The following is a 15,796-nucleotide window of genomic DNA, read 5'->3' on the forward strand; positions in this document are numbered from 1 at the left end:
CGTTGAGTTCTTCTACCCACACTAGTGCAGATGGTCTTACGCGTATAAGCTAATCGATGTTTTTTTTTATGCTAGGGGTTTCATCCGAGAAGGAGAAATTTTAAAAAAACGAGCATCCAAAACTGAATGGAAACTATTTCTAGACTTTTTTACAACCGAAGTATGATTGTCGAATACGGTTTCAGCACTTACAAAACCTTTGGCCTTGAAAAGTCTTGTTTATTCAACCCTTCCGCGATATTAAAACATTCTGAAGTCCCATGAGAGACAGAATGGTCAAAAAATTATGAATAATTTTAATACTCGGATATTGTAGCCGGTAGCAGATTAGATCACCCGTCGAATAGTGGGACGGATTTAGAACAAGTTGGACACAAAACCGAAAACGCATTGCATAGAATTTAATTAATTTGATTTGTCATTTCAATTTCACATCAAGCCAGCACGCATTTGGGTTTTGAGTGATTGATAATAATTTGATTTCTTTTCAATTGAAATTACACATGAACACTTCCGAAATATTTACTAAACGATTAAATAGGAAATTTCTAATTCAGCTGAACTAAATTAGGTAGGGAAGCCAACCTGATGCTTGTCGTTTCAGTGGTGTGCATTCGGGGATAGATAGGCTAAAATACACCCCCGGAGGAAAAAAGTCATTTATTGCTTTGATCAGAAGCTACTACCCCAGAAATTTTAATGAAATTGATAGTCCATCATGACTAGAGATTACTTTACAGTTTTAGAAGCAAATCAACAAAGCGTTTTATTTGTGATAACGGCCAATAAGCCACCTTTCAACATTCACTTTTAAACAAATTGCAGGCCAGCTATGAAAAATAGAATATTAATAAAGGGTGATTTTTTGCTGGTATCTTTTTGGCAACACTGGTTTTTGGCAGATAATTGTCCAGCTTGTTCAGTGTGGTCTATAATTTAATCATGAATCGTCGTTCGGTCTTTAATTCAATCATGGATGGGCGCTGGCAAAGTCGGATGAAGATCGACTTTTGTATCGAAAAATTGCAACCCAAAAAAGTCACTGTTTGGTGTGGATTATGGGCCGGTGGCATTTTTCATGAAATACCGGACGATATGAATATAGATTTCATCAATTTTCTCGAATGTTTTGAGTTCGAGTTTTGAATCAAATCCTATACCTGTTTAAAAATCACCCTTTATATACTCTCACCGAGTCTTTCGGTACTCTTACTAACGGTTCCCGAAAAAATAGAAATTTCGATTTGAAACACCCTCCAACTTTATGGTGCGCGTTTTCGTCGTGAAAAAACAAATGCGTAATATTGCGAACTCTTTGAATTTTAAGACTTTTGCGCTAAAAATTTCGACAGGAACTTTTTGTCTAATATTTTTACATCTGCCACATGCCGCTCACATCAAGGATGCCAGGTTACATTTTTTTTTCTGCAACTGCAGTGATAAAAATTGACACGCTGGGCTAAAGTATTTTACACAGCATTTCGCCGCATTTGATATGATAATTCCATTTCAAGTGATAATCACTTCAAATTTTATGTTCTTGACACTTAGTATTGCCGTAATTGTTCAGAAGCATGCGAATAAAATCATGAATTTTATTTATAGACAAGCATGGCTTTTATCGTATCAAAGAACGCTCACTAGCAACTCTTCACACGATTCAATCAGTGCCATCAAAGAGAGACGGATATTATCGCAACAACAAAAACCCGGCATGGCTCATTCAACATAGAATCGACACCAGTGTGAGAGCGAATTTCTCTCAATGACATGTGGGAATCCTCTCTGAAGCAACAAACGGTCGCTTATTCTCGTTTCGCGATCCGATTCTATACAGGCATTTGATAATTGCGATAGAATCATTTTGCTATTGCCGCTTATTCTTACTATGTGCATATAACCTTTGTATAAGTTGTGTTTATGAAAATGTCTGTGAATGCTCCACACAAGGGCTTTTAAAATATTGCAACCTAGTATGAGAATCATCAAGTTGAATCAAGTCAACTTGCGATTCTCTCTTGGGAAATTCCACACAGCACCAATCATTATCAGACTGTAAATTTCTTTAAGGGCCATGAAATACTAAGAGTATGAAGTGGAGCGAAGAAATGTAGAAAAATTCTCTCGCGGTGCATGCATTGAGAGACTCGAGTTCTTGTAGCATCTTCTACCGGATTGAAAATATTGTATACAATATAGATAGCAATATAGCAGCTTCTGTCAAATTTTCGGCAATCACCAACACTGTTTATAGAAACACTTCAGAAAAAAACAGTTAGCAGTGTGGACAATTTGTGTGTATATACTGCCGGAAACGGACTGTTCAAATATTTATTTTCGCAGGTGTCTAACTAAGTATAAAAAGCGTAATATTTCATAGTGCTCTCTTCTGCGCTCCCGTTACTATTGTTATTTTGTCTAGTTTGGTATTTTTGCAAATATAGGGCAACTGGTTGCTTACAGATTGAGTTCCAATTCGTGGCTATGACTTTCAGTTTTGTTTTGTTTTAGATAAATAGAAAAGGGATAAAAACATCTGTTTTCATGAGAAATAGTTTTTGATAGAAAGACTTCGTTTCCTTAAAAGGTTTCAAAATAAAAAAATATGAACATAAAATTTAAAAATCGGCTTTTTTTTCAGTGTGCGACCTGGTTTGGAGTTTTTGTTCGAAACTGATTAATTCGTTTTGTAATTTTTCGATTAAAACACTTTGATGATGATGATGGTCCCACCTCATACCCCTACAAAGGTGTGAGCTGAACGAGTTATCTAAGTGATAATTAATATTATTACATGCTTCAACCAGTAATCAAAAATTGAAACGAGCTGGTTAACTTAGCAGGCATAGATATTCCTTCGATAGAGCAGCTGAACAAAAAGAAATTACTATACTACATTATATATTACAATTACTATCCAGGGTTGATCAAGAAAATTTCCAACCCGGGAAGATCCTTGGTCTCAAACAATAACATCTCTTAATTCAGCCTTATTCCATTTCTAGATTGTCATTGACTGCTTTACGCGCACGGGCTCAAACTTTTGTAGACAACGCATTTACTTTTTATCTATATCAACTCTAAAATATTAATAACAAAAAATCCATCATCATCATACAGATCATAATAACTTCTAACATCTACAAAAAATAGTGATAAGTCAAAATACATTCTTCTTCATTTTACATAATTTTAAAGAAATCAAATTATAATATATATTTTAAAATCGGTTCATAAGACAGATTTTACATGTGAAATACATAATTGTTTGAACTCATTTAGAGTTGTAGCACGTTTAATTTGTCTGATAATGATAAAAATTAGTAAAACAAAGCTGGGTTATTTTTTATTAGTTTGAGGAAGAGGCTTTGTCTGCCTCTTTGTTTCGATATCCGTTACTTTGCGAAAATTAAAATGTATCGTTTTCATGTACCCAAACATCTGTTTACGTACACTTATTTTACGTTACCTCCTTTTACGTAACTATTTTTACGAACCAAAACCCAAATAGCGTGCACTTTTTTCATAAACTTATTTCGTAAAAAAGGTTTTTGTATAACATGAAAACGATTTCCGGGTAATTGATGATATTCCATGGAAACTACTACAATAAGGGTATTTTTGTAACGAGTTTGAAGAGCGACCTCCGGCTTATTGATTGCTACACTATGGGTATTTTCGGAACGGATTTGATTTGATATTCCCTTACAATGGGTGCTCTCGGAACGGATTGGGTGTGCAGATACCAATCAGATGCATTAAAATAATGCTGGAGGTTTTTCCGAAATCCAAGATAACGACTTCCGGTTTATCGATATTTAAGCTCATTTTTATATTCAAAAATTTCAACTTCTGGTCTGTCGATATTCGTTGAAAACTCTCATAATATGGATATTTTCGGAACGGATGCATGAAAATAATGTTTGAGGTTGTTCCTAAATCCGAGATTACGACTTCCGATTTATCGATATTTCTTGAAACCCCTTTCTTGTGAGGTTTTTCAAGGAATACCGTAAGTCACAATCTTGGATTTTGAAACAATCGCAAATATCGATTTTTCTGGCACTTATTCATCAAATCCGTTTCTAAAATATCCATGTGATTAGATTTACAAACATTCACTGAACACACTTCGTTTTACGAAGTAGATTTCAAATAACGTACATTTGTTTTTGAACGATTTGTGCTTTAAAGACTGTCTCAGAATGTATGGACGCAACCAAAAATCGCCGCCATTTCGCATTGGTTCAGAATATGTCAATTTACACCTTCTCTAACCACTTGTGCAGTTGTTTATTCGTTTTCATTAGTTTGTTTCGAAATGCGTGGACTTTCAGCAGAACAACGTCGAAAAATTGTGTACAAATGGTGCACAGAACGCGGACTGTCACTGAGAAAGATAGTTAAATTGGAAGGAGTAAGAGAAAATGCCGTGCGAAATGCAATCAGGAAGTTCGGTGAGGAAAACACCTTTGAGGATAAACCGAAAACGGGTTGAAAAGATGGTCTTGCTAACCCTCAGTTGGATAAACGTATACTGAAGGCGTTCGAGCAAAAGAAGGAGGTTTCAGTTCGGGATGTGACCAAAAAAGTGGGCACTTCGAAGTCAAATGTTCTTCGGGCAAAACAACGTTTGAATCTTCGAACCTATAAGAAGCAGAAACAACCAAAACATAGTCCGAAACAAGAAGCACCGATCAGGCCGAGGGTTCGAAAGCTGTACAATACGATTCTTGCTGGAAATTTGAACTGCATAATCATGGACGAAGAAACCTACGTGAAACTCGATTACAAATCCTTGCCGGGACCACAATATTATACGGTGCGAGAAGGGTAAGTGTTAAACCAGTCCGAGACATCGATTGAAGTCGAAAAATTTTGTAAGAAAGCTATGGTCTGGCAAGCAATTTGTAGCTGCAGTAAAATTTCGAAACCCTTCATCACCACTGCTTCACTGAACAGCGAAATATACATCAAGGAATGTTTACAAAAACGACTTCTACCCATGAAGCCACAAGGATCTGCATGCAGGGTAGTTTAACTGGTCAAACAATTTTTACGGTTAGGAGTTAGCTACGGGTTCGAGTCCCGTCTCTGCGGTAACATTTCCGCAGTTTTCATCACATGTCAATTATCATTAGATACTGATCATATGTAAAGTTACTGTTTCGAAGTAAATTCCAAATAACGTAAACTTTTTTACGAACTAACTCGATTTACGAACCCCCGTTTAGTTTGAAAATGGAGGTTTCGGTGTATATTTCGATGGGAAATTTTTTAGGGTGCTGAAAAATGAGATGTTGTATGTATTGTTCAGTTCATACAACAAGTATTTGTTTGTAATAATAAGAAAAAAACAATGATTGAAAATAGTCATGCACAAAACTTTCCCGTTTTATTTTTTACAGTGAAGTGGTTCGGGGGTTCATTTTATCCCCTCTTCCCCTTTTCCGATAATTACCATAAGCGAGAAACACAGTGCTGATGAGAATGGAACTCTATTCGGTACTCACCTATTGCGATGAAAATTCATAATGTGCAAATGTGCTGTCAACCACCCGCAGCGGTCGATGCAGAGAGGGGTGTCTAATTTCTCGACCTTCCCCTTATTACGGAAACACTGGTAGTTAATTGCTGAATATTACTGAGGACGTTTCCTCATTTCCTATAGTCAATTTGACAGGAAAAAAATTACTTCGGAATATCGGCGATGAGCAACGGCCAGAATACACACTACGGAAAAATTATGTAAATTTACGTCGCTATAGATGCACACAAAAGAAGCATCGCGATAGTAAAACTTTGTCCTTTTGTGGAATTTGACATTCTGTTTCAACAGACTCCGTAGCCGATTCAGAGTTTGCAGAATCATTACAATCATCTGAATCCTTTCAGGTTGGGAAGAATCCTTCCAGGTTGGGATTTGAACATACAACAACTAACTTGTAAGACCAAATTCGGCAGCTGGAAGATTCATATGGGTGGTCTATAATATAACTGAAACTGAAACAAACGTATCTTCAGCAAGCTGTTTTAGTTTTATTTATTCGAACAGTTCTACTGTCAAATTTAAAACTGGTATACGCTGCCGTTCTATTTTTTCTATATTTGAAACACAGATAAAACGCTGCTGGGGCTGCCAGTTTATATTGTTATTATTTCTAGATTTAAAATTTAAACCTGACATAAATTATCCATCTAGAACTACACTCTCATTGAACTCATAACTCAAAATTGAGTGACACACCCCTCAAATTCATTAAAATGTGCACGTACTCTGAACTTGAGTTACCAACTATCTACTCATTTTTTAGTAATGGACGACGCTGTCAAAATTTGAATATATTTTACTCAAAATAAGGAATAAATATTTTTTTCACAATTTAAGTGAATTTAACTCAAAATTTGAGTTTTTTTGCACTCAAAATAAATAAAATTTTTTTCGTTAATGTTTATATAAAATGATTCCCTAATTAAAATCATTCTTCTCTCTTTTAAATAGGAAGAGCAAAAAAGTGATTGAAAACCGTTCAATTTGACCGCACTGGAGTCAAAATTGAACGATTTTGATATCCTTATGTAGGATCTCTCACTTAGCATAATTGAAACCACAAAATTACTATTCAACACAACTATGATTCTGACCATGATTTCAGAAACCGGATCTAAAAACGGTAATGAAAAGCGACGTATTCTTGCATTCTTAAATTCGATAAGAATATTCCGAAAATGAAAACGCAATGAACTGCCAGAGGTATTTTTTTTCACTCAAATGTTTAAAAACTCAACGCTTACTCTAATGTATGAATAAATGCGAGAGAACTCATGGCCTTAGTAAATTTTACTCAAATCCATACTCAAATTTTGACATATTGTTCCAGTTTATGAATTTGAGTAAACGCAACTCAAACCATGAGTTATGCTCAAAGAGCGTGTAGAACACTCCTGAACTTGCCCTATGAACAATCTTAACATGCACTTCTTACTTTTCTAATTTACCATACAAATGTTGAAAATGGAGCTCAAATCATTTATCGAGATGAAAACGGTTTCCTAAAAAAAAAATTCGAAACGAATGAAAATCCCAAAAACGACAGAAAATTAGTGCAGAATAGAAGGCTCAATCTCCGGCTCAGGAAGCACACACAAAAAGTCCTAAGCATGACGTTTCACGCTCCGATCCTTTCAATCAGCCGTCTAGCTTCGGTTGCGCGTTCGGGTTCGCCGTTGACGCGCGGAACATGTGCGCGACGCGACGTAACCCGACTTTCACGTTGTTCCCCTACCGATCAAATTTCTACGCAGAAAAAAATCCATCACGGGAAACGCCGGGGGTATGCCGCGTGGTGCTCTACAACCCACTTCCCATCTTCCCCACCGGTTTCGTGCCGGTTGCTTCGTTGCCGTCGTCGTCGTCGTCGTCGGTCACACATTGCAAAATTTTCAAGGCCATGCACTCCTTTTTTACGTGCCATTCACTTTTCGCGCTTCAGCCATCCGGCGGTGTTTCGTCTGCCTGCATTTTCGGTTCGTGTATGTGTCTGTACAATGCCAAGACTCTCTTCGGCATTTTTAGTTTCTTCTTATCCAGTTTTCTTCCTGTTCTTCCTCCTCCATCATCATCTTTCTTTATTCCATTTCTTCCACTTTCTGTCTGGCGCAGCTTGTGCAGATCTGTTCGCGAAACCGATCCATCCCGAAGTATAATATAGTCTCCGGAAGGGGGAAGAACGGTGCCGCAGTCTGCCGAACCCCGCGCGACGTTTTTTCGCTGCCTCTCTCTCTCTTGCCGACAATTCGCGGTCTCTGTGGAACCTGAAAGGATTTCGGAGCGGAATATGTGAGCATTTTGCAAATAAAAATAAAACATACAAAAAAAATCCAACTAACCAACAGACGGAAACCGGTTTGTTCGCTGCTGCGCGCGCGTTTAGATTCTTTTTTTTTTTTGGTTAGTGTTTTGAAGAATCGGTTGTTGAAGGAGGTAAAAGTGCCCTCTTTGTTGGCACAGTGGAGCGAGTTTTTTTTTGTTCGTGTGGAAATGGATAGGAAGAATTTAGAGGGTTCTCTGAGGCTCTGTGTGAACGAATGGTTTTGGAATGCAAAAATTACACGAATAAAAGCAAATTTTTAATAAATGCAAATCGATTTTATTTTAATCATAGGTCCTTATTGAAACAGCTATTCCAGCATTTTCGAGTTTTTAGAAATTATCCTTTCTTTCCCGATCTTGCAATAGTAGAATCTGTCTCAATTATCATTAAAAAAATTAATAGGTTCCAAAATTTGGATACTTCGTTTTAATATTTTTACACATGGACTGAAAAGTTCCGGGTCTGACAATGAGAACACGATATTTTTGGTTCAAAATTAACTTTATTCATCAACGTAATCTCCATCGAGAACTACGCAATTATTCCTGCGCCGCTCTAAACTTTTCAATACCACTTTTGTAGAACGATTTATCTTTAGTTTCAAAATAGGCCTCAGTTTCAGCGATAGCCTCTTTCTTCGTGCGAAATTTCTTACCGGTGAGTAGTTGCTGGGAGCCAAATCTGGCAAATACGGTGGATGTGGGAGCAATTTGAAGTTCAATTCATGTCAGTTTTACCATTGTTTTGATTGACTTGTGACACGGTGCGTTGTTTTGAGGAAACAAAAATTTGCATATGCGGTCGTTTCTTTGTCATTTCAGCCTTCAAACGCTCCAATAACACTAGGGTAAGGGCTCCCTATTTCATCTCATTTGTAAGGACGTTACCTTAAAAACCTGATTTAGCCACTAAAATCACAACGATTTTTTCATATTTCTGCTTAATTCGCTTTGCTCCACATTGAGAATTGATTCACATTTCTTGGAAATTAAAATAATATTTAAAAATCAGCTTAAAACACTTCTGATATGTTCACTACTGTGCGCCTAATTTCATCTTAAAGGTTTTATATTCATCCTATCATTGGTCCTTTGTTCATCCCATAAATTAGCAATGGCGACAGCACTCACAACCAAAATATTGTTCTATTACACTCTCAGGTTCAAAATGTCAGAATTTTCCTTAAGAAGGGCCTAATGCCAACTATGAGACAACACACGATATTTTAGAAACAGTTTGGAATCATTTCGACGTTTAAATTTTTTTTGGATCGTTTTCGTTACCTTTCGTTTTAAATTTAAAATTTTACTGTGCAGTTAATTTGGAGAACTTAAAAAAACAAAAAAAAGAATTATTACTTTTTAGGCATAAGCCCATCTAAAAACAAAATGCAGAACCAGAGATGCTATTTATACAGATTTATCTGAATTGTATTCGCATACTGATTTAAATCAGATTACAGATTTTATACAGATTTTTCTTTCTGAATATCTGTTAGTATTTGATTGCTGTACTTCTTTAAAAGTTTATTAATCAAAGGACAAATCACATGTTAAAATGGTAATCTTTTGTGCAAATATTTGATGATGAACACTGATAAACATTTATAATAAAATTTCAAACCAATTTGAACTGATTCATTTTATTAGTGAAAACAGATAGAGCAGATACATATTTTCTATGAAAATATCTGGCATCTATGTGCACAGTCGATGAAGCACACACACTTAACAGCGTTATGTTGACATATAGCGGAAAGAAACCAGTGCTACTAGATTTGCCACAATGTTTATTTCATTAGTGTTTAACATGCTCTTTCTGGTAATATTCGAAACCGAAACAGTTTTATTGAACTATAAATTTCAACAATATAATTAAACTAATGTACGGATACCAAAAAAATACCTGTAGATGATAATTTGAAGAAGGAAATCAATTTTTTTGTAACATTATGAGAAAACTTTGCGAAACCAAATGAGATGAAAACAAAGCGCAATCAAGTGAATTTTTGATGTTTTTAATCGTTAATTAAACAAGTGGCAAGTGAACATTACTAATTATGAGGTCATCCAATAGTAGTGTAATTGTGCGAAATAGTGATCATGTTTTGAGACAAATCGATTAGTAGATATTCAGAAACATGACGAACTGTAAATCTCGAGACGAAAATGTGTCCTAAATTGAAAAGTGAGTTTATTTTATATGAAAAAACGATCACCGAAGAATTTAAAACCATTTCTTCCAATGAGAAAGTGTGACAATAGCTTGAATAATCATTTTAAAACATTCTACAGTTTGGTTCAGGTACGTTGTAAGATATTATCCATATTCAAAGTAATGAGGTGAAGGGATGGGATGGAAATAGGAGCTCAGATGAAATAGGGAGCCGTTACCCTATATAATATTCACTGTTAATGGTATTTCCTTTCTCGCGATAGTCGATAAATATTGCACCACGCACGTCTCAAAATATAGAAACCATAACCTTTCCAGACGATTGTTGTGCTTTCGGGCGCTTTGGAAGTGATAAATCCATGTTTCATCCATTGTTACATATCGACACAAAAATCCGGTTTTTAAATCCGGTTCAAACATGGCTAAACATTGCTCAGAATCATCAAAACGTTCTCGTTTTTGATCACCAGTGAGCAAACACTGCGACCCATTTTGAACAGAGCTTTCTCATAGTCAAATGCTCATGCAATAAAAAGTCAACACGTTCTTTTGATATCTTTACGATGTCAGCTAACTCACGCAACTTCACTTTTCATTAGAAACGATTAGGAACGATTAGAAACGATTTTGTGTTTTTTATGTTTTCTTGTGTTACCGCCTCGGTGTCTCTACGACCACATTTAAAGTCAGCAAACCAACGTTTTATTATTGGTTCTGATTAGGCGAAGACTCCATAACACTTTTCAAGCCATTGCTTCACATGAAAGGTATTTTTTCCCATCAAGAAGCAGTGTAAAATTAAAACACGAAATTGTTTTTGATCCATTGTTCTGAAAACATCAAAAGTAGCGTCACTTATAACTCACAAACTAATGTATAGAATATAATGAAATTTTTACAACTGTCTTTTAAAGGTGACTGCAATAAAACTAGCGCAAATCTATGTGTTAGGCCCGGAACTTTTCAGTCCATGTGTTATCGAACAAGCCATACTTTGTTGAAACCCGTCCATTTTTAACGGAGATATTGACGTTTTGGTAAAAGACTTGAATGACAGTGTTCAGCATCCTTTTTCATGATTTTGTGCAGTGAGATGAAATCTTTTTGCCGTTCTTTTATACTACTGTGGGCAAAAAGTAGTAAGACCTTTGAATTATATTTCGCGCGGAAACCTTGTTCGTCGTAATTTTTTTTTCTAGGTTGGTATGACTGTCAGTGACATCTGTGCCAATTATCACGCCAAAATTCAATTCGTGTTTAGCATACGTCTGTCTTTCTGAAGTATTAAAAGTGTAATCGGCGAATTTTAAAATGAATGAAATCATTCAACAAAGAAGATCTATAATGTTTTATGTGGGGTTTCAAATGTCTTGTGCCGAAACGTTCAAAATGTTGCAAAAGGCCTTCGATGATAATTGTATGTCGCGAGCAAGTGTTTTTGAGCGGCACAAGTTGCTCAAAGCGGGTCAAGAACGTGTTGACGACGAACCACGTCCAGGACGGTACTTTCTTTGATTATCGAGGTATGGTGCACTCCAAATTTTTTCCGACTGGCCAAACTGTCAACAAGACAGTTTCGTACTATTCGTAAAAAGAATCTTGGTTTTTGCACCCCGAAAACGCACCGTCACATACTGCATTGATTCTTCGTGATTTTTTCGCCAAAAATTCAACCAATATCGTTCCGCAACCACCGTATTCGCCTGATTTAGCTCCGTGTGTCAGCTGGCTATTCAGCTAACTCAAACGACCGCTCCAGGGAAACGGTTTTGAGTCAATTGAAGACATTAAACGTGAATCGCTACGCACATTGAAGTCTATTCCGGGAATTGACTTTATCGACTGGTGGGGTTTGGAGAGTAGGAGGGGAGAATCGATTGGGCACTCTAAAAAAAAAATATACATTGAAAAAATTAAATAAAAAAATCAGGGTTTAATTTTTTTTGATAATTTTTATTTTAAAGCTGTTAATAAAACCTACAGATTGATGGCTATCCCAGAAGTTACAGCTAAAACAGTTGACGGGTGCATGCTAATGATCAAGTTCTTCTCGTTGTAACTCGGAAACCGTTAATCGTACAAAAATGACGTCCAGGAAGAAGTTGTAGGGAATCAATAGGGCACTCTACAAAAATATACACTGAAAAAAAGATTTTTTTTCTCAATAATTTCAAAATGAACCAAAAAGCAATTTTTGTACAATTAACGGTTTCCGAGCTACAACGATTAGAAAAAAGGCAATTTTCGTGATATGATAAAATATATACACCCTTTTTAAAAATCAGTCTTCAGTCAGATTGACCTTTAGAGGGGTGGACTCCATTTAACTGTTAGTTTATTGTAAGACAGAGAGAGATGTAGAAGGGGTGAAGATAGAAGAAGCTTAGACTTGAGTTGAATCACTGTGTCTGGTCTGCTGCGGACGGTCCTGGTTGCTGGTTCGCGGTATCCATTGTAGTGTGGCCACGGACGACGCCCCCGAGGAGGGTCCCTCTGGCGGCCGGCCCACGGCTGAGATGACGACAGTTATCGGTGTCCGGGGCAGTGTTGGCAGGGTGTAGATACCTTTCTCATATTTTCAAAAATATCACTAGAAGATTCTGTAAAGAAATTTGATTTTCAAACTTTTCCAAATGTAAACAGTTATGTCAAGTTAATAAGAACTTTTCTTAATTTCGCATCGTCTCACTAAATGATGATTTGAAATTTTTGACACTTTACCCTATAGTTCCGGAGCCGCAAGTCGAACCCGAATGAAATTCAATAACGTACATACATACACAGACCAATTACATTATAATAAACGCTACCTTTAAACAAAAGTAGCTGTCATTTTTCGATTCAATTGAATGACATTTTCATTTCGCCCGCTTTAATTTATCATTTTCATATGCAGATTTTCAATTAAAAATTTTGATCTCCCGATACAGATTTACAGATTTTTCTCCTGAAAAATATAGATTTAAATGAGGGCAACACTGCACCCTATACGAAATTGAACAAAGCACATTGTGTGCTTTGGTCGAAAGGCGGTGGTGTTTTTTTCTGTTCCGTACTAGCACGTAGCGGTTTTGCATCGTTATTTTGTATGACGGTTGAAAGTTTTAACATTCATCGCCATATAGTGTCGAAACCGGACGTCGGATCTGGATGAAATTGAACCAAATCTTTTAAGAAGATGATAACTACAATTTGAATCATGATTTGTGAAAATCGGATTAATCGTTGCTGAGTAATCGAAGTTTTGTTCCGTTTTTTAAACTTTTGTTCGCTATTATCGGTGCTTTTGGAGGTCGCGAATCCAACTTCCGAATAAGAGTGATGAGTTTATGGAAGGTGATGATACCCAAAAAAAATCTAAAATGAGCTCAAAACTATTCAAATTTATTCGTTATAATAATTCACCGTTATACAAACCGTTTTGGGTTATGTTGGTTGGTCCCTGAATACCGGTTCTGGAAGCACCGTAAATCATGACCAAAAACTCTAAAGTGGAACTCACTTTGACATCTCAAGAGGAATGCTCAATCGATTGTCACACGTTTAGATTCAAAAGCACAATTTTATGGTTTCGGAGAATGTTGTTTTTTTTTTCGATCCAACTTGCAGTTCCGAAATTACAGGATTCATACTAAAGCTTGCTTCAGACAGAATTGGAACATAGACAATTGCCTGTATTTCAGTTTTTTTATTATTGCATTCAAGATCATTTTTTTTATACAAATGTAGCGTTTTCTTCATACTTTTAAGAAAAAATACGGATAAAATTATTCGTCACGGTTTCGAAGGAATTCTCGAACTTTTCCTGTAACACGGCACATTAGGCGGCGCACACCTTCTTCATCCATCGTTTTAGCTATCTTATTCCACCAGGTCGTCATCTGATTGATGTCTTTGACAACCTTTCCCTTTGCCTTGAGTCTCTTCTTCATGATTGCCCAGTATTGCTCAATAGGGCGAAACTGGGGCAGTTGGGTGGGTTACGGTGTTTCGGAACAAACTGGACCCCTTTCTCTACATACCACTCTTGACCGACTTTGCTGTAATGACAGCTTGCCAAATCTGGCCAAAACGTTACGGGACGGTCGTGGGATCGAATGAACGGCAGAATTCGTTTTTGGAGACACTCTTTTTGGTATAGTTCCGATGTCATTGTTTTATTTGTAACGAAAACTTTCGTTTTTTTTTGCCACAGCTGCAAATGCCCTGCCAAATCATAAATTTTCTTGCAAATTTGTCGACAAAAACAAATTAAAATTTGGCTGGAACATCCCCCGAGCCGTTGCCAAGTAAAATTTTTGACCTGGGATTTGCCCGAAGTCAGCCTTGACATAGGTTTCATCGCCCGTCAGAAGACACCCGTCGAACTTGGTCAGCACCTGGTCATATAGTTTCCGAGCACGAATTTTGACTACTCTATTCTGATTTATGGTCCGATTTGGCTGTTTGCTGGCTCGATACGACTTGATTCCTTCCCGGAGTCGAGTTCTCCTCACAGTACTATGGACAGCACCGAATTTTCTGGCCAAATCACGGTCCGACAGATAAGGATTCCTCTTAATCGTCTTCAAAATCTTACCACGCAGTTTCCGGTCAACAGTTCCACTCCGACGATTGGCTTGAGGCTTCCGAATCGTCGTCAATGTTTCCTTATACCGATTGATAACACGCCATACGGTATTTCTGGGCAATTTCAGCTGTTTAGCTAGCCTAGATACAGACCACAATGGATTTTCCAAATGACTGTGCACATTTTTTCTCTTCTTCCGGCTTCCATTTTGATTGTTTACAAAGTACAGTCGATTTGCGGAATGTCAAAAATCATACGTGAGGCTGACAAAATTCCCGACATGTGGACGCCAAGAACTTCCAAATCCGTCCACCAGGAGCGCCACAATATGAGCAAAAGTATGTTCCAATTCTAAATGAAGCAGTTTATAACGACGGTTATATTTCAATTTAAGTAAGTATTTTTGTGAATCTTTGTTTACGTAGTTATATTCTAAGCAGACTCTGTTCATTTTCGAACAATCCATAAATTGAAAATCTGTCATTAAAAAGCTGCACTGTGCCGCTGACGATATCCACGTCGAATTATGTAACCTCTCTCTGTAAAACTTATATAGCAGATTCCAATCTTGGTTGGTCAGTTAGTGTATTCCGTTTTCTTTAGGAATTAAAAACAAGTTGTCGACGCAAAAAACCATGATATTATTGATTCCCATTAATGTAGTCCCGCCGAAGAACGCTATTGCGCTTCGTGTTCGTCGAATTCACACGTATTATTTCTCACCGCAAATTCCTTTCTTCTAGTTCACCCTCGCGCCTTACTGACTGACTCTATTCACCTTCACTTTCCGATCGCCCCTCCCCACCCCATTCATCCGATCATCAATTGTGTAGTCACCGCCATTACTGCTTGACGAACATTAAATCACACATGTGTAGAAAGAGATCGCTTGGCTTACCTGACCTTGGACTTGACTCAGCTCTTCTTAGCTACGTTTATTTTTTTTTTTGTCGTGTGTCTCCGCAGCCCATTGGTATGGGTAAGTATGTGCGTATATCGCGCGGGCTGTGAGTCATTTTCCTTTCCGCACTGAAAACGTACCTTGCCACATGTAGGACGTGAGGATCATGGAACCGCGCCGCGGGTTGTGCAATCTGAGCGTTCCGATCTGTTGATATGTAGCTGCGACCAAAAGAGCAGCTAGTCCGACCATTACCACACATTGATGACTTTCGCT

At 37.2% G+C, this 15,796-nt stretch overlaps 1 protein-coding gene across 1 annotated transcript in view; it reads left to right on the forward strand.

The window, feature by feature from the left end:
* LOC131439350 (transcription factor Ken 2) overlaps window positions 1–15,796 on the forward strand; it is a 180,174-nt gene that overhangs the window by 147,960 nt on the left and 16,418 nt on the right. The gene's annotated exons all lie outside the window — the stretch shown is intronic.

The sequence above is a fragment of the Malaya genurostris genome, chromosome 3, assembly GCF_030247185.1.
Source record: "Malaya genurostris strain Urasoe2022 chromosome 3, Malgen_1.1, whole genome shotgun sequence".
NCBI classification, from domain to species: Eukaryota; Metazoa; Arthropoda; class Insecta; order Diptera; family Culicidae; genus Malaya; species Malaya genurostris.